Genomic DNA, 2461 nt, shown 5'->3' on the forward strand with positions numbered 1-2461 from the left:
CCCTCTATGAGGTGGATTGATTCAGTGACTGGGATAACTGGGATGGGTTTGTCAGAGATAGTGCGATTGGCACAGGACAGAGCAGAGTTTAGGGCTGTTGTACATAGGGTCGCTATGAGTTGCAGGAGACTCGACGGCACCTAACAACAACAACAGCAATCAATCAATCAATCAATGTAGTTATACTCTATTGAAATTTAGCTTAAAGCATGCATCGTTTCAATGTGTTTATCACTCCAGGAGGATAGTTAAAGTTAGTTAAGGAGCCCTGGTGGTGAAACAATTAAAGCATTCAACTATTAACCAAAAGACAAATAGTACAAATTAAATAATGCTGAAAACCAGCTGAAAGGTCAGCTATGAGTCGTTTCCGATTTCACAGTACATAGCAAATAATAATAACAAAACGTTGCTCCAGAGGAGAAAGAAATGGCAGGCTGTATCTGCCCTGAAAATATTTCAGACTTGAAAAGCCCATGGGATGTTCTACCCTTGTCTAGGTTCCCTGTGAGACGAAATGGACTCAGTGGCAGTGGTTTTGCTTTACTAAGAAGAGTTAGGCAATTCTAAGACAATGTTTGCTATTCTGTCTTAATCATAAGGAGCTTTGATGGCCTGATGGTAAGGAATTGCACCGTGAACCCAAATACACTTGGTTTGAATCTACCAGCCACCCTGGAAGAGAAAAACTAGCAGTCTTCTCTCATGTGATGAACAGTCTCTGAAAACCCACTGGAATGTCATCTAGGAGTTGGTTCCAGCTCGGTGGTGTACCACCACCACCACCACCACCACAACAGCATCTTCATCACATTTAATGCCTGGGGCTATCAAATTCCCAAAATAGAAATAATTAGAAAAATGCATCTTCTTTCTTATTTTTTAGCCATTGTTGTTGTGTGCTGTAGAGTCGGAACTGACCCATAGCTGACCCTCCAGCGGGTTTTCCAAAGCAGTTAATGACATGGAAGGAGACTGCCCATCTTTCTCCCACGGAGCAGGTGGTGGCCTTGAACTGCATGTCCTTGGGATCGCAGTGCAGCTTTTTTGCTACTAGGCCACCAGAGCTCCCTTTCGAACCATTATTAGACAAATAAATGCTATAAACAAAAGCAGCATGTGATCCATCTTTTTTTTTTTTTTACTGGATTGCATAGAATCATTTATATGCATTGTGTTTTATCTAGCCATTCATATAATTGTGTTTTAAGTAATTAATTGCCATTAATCTATGCCTTTTATCACCCCATCTCTTCAAGTGTCCATTGCTTGAGCTATTATTTTTTTAAAAAACTATTTACTCACAATAAAAAGTGATTGCTTGACACTTAGACTTTATAGCTGCAACAGGTAAATTATGGGGGATATGCATAGAAAAATAATTTTAGTGCCATTTATGTATGCCATATGAACAAACTCTTTGAAGGAAAAATCATGACTTTATGACATAGGTTCAAAGATTAAGGATTTGGGGCACGTGCACACAGTTATGAAGGTGCATGTCTATGTATATGTGGAACAGGAACTATGTCCTACATAATATCCACAGGTTACAAAGCAGCAAATAATAATTCCCCTGTAAACCAAATAAAAGTTGCCAAAATATACAATCATTTGAGTTTCATAGTTAATCATTACTTTTCTTGTATTGAGAAGATTATTAATTTTAATTCTTTAATATCTCTTCATATACATTGTGTTCTATGTACATACATTGTGGTGCATACGGTTTTCCATTTACATTTTATTTCATTCGTTTATATTGTGGGTTTTTCTCCCCTTCCCTTACAATCAATCATCCCATCAACAACTACTTTGGTGGAAGCATGTCAGCCAACTACTTCACACCTCATGCCCAAACAATCTCCATTTTAGATAGCCAATATTTGATTTGCTTGTACCTATCAAACCAGTACTCTGTGGAAACAAGCATGTCCCTTTTGTTGAAAGATCCACTGTTCAATGTGGAAACTTGGAGCATTTGCATCTATAAACAAAGTCCAGTCCAGAGCAAGCGATCAGGTTGCAGCCATTGTCTCTAGCTCAGAGCATGGATCTTGTTCTCTTCATCTGGTTGGGTTCTGGTCAACTCATCCCCAGCCATCTGTGGCTAGGTTTAGATGAACTTGAGCTTCAAGCTCAGGAGTCCACACTTCTCCCTGTGCTCTACACATCTTGATCTCTTCACTCAGCCCTAGTAGCCACATGGGACCAAGTCAAGTCAATAGGCCAGGGGTCCTCACAACTCCTTGCTCCTCAAGCCAACAACCCTCTCCTGCCATTCCATGCATCTGTGCATGCTAGGTAGGCAGCACTGAGGGAATATGTCCAAGCTCGAGATGACCACTGGGATGGTGGAGATGGAGGATGGTCAATGAGGTCTTGGGAGGACAGAGTAATAAAAGACCTAGACAAGAACAAACTGGGAGGAGGGTAGAGAGAATAGTGCAACAATGAATGA

The sequence above is a fragment of the Elephantulus edwardii genome, unplaced genomic scaffold (assembly GCF_000299155.1).
Source record: "Elephantulus edwardii isolate Elephantulus edwardi_28Jun2011 unplaced genomic scaffold, EleEdw1.0 scaffold00001, whole genome shotgun sequence".
NCBI classification, from domain to species: Eukaryota; Metazoa; Chordata; class Mammalia; order Macroscelidea; family Macroscelididae; genus Elephantulus; species Elephantulus edwardii.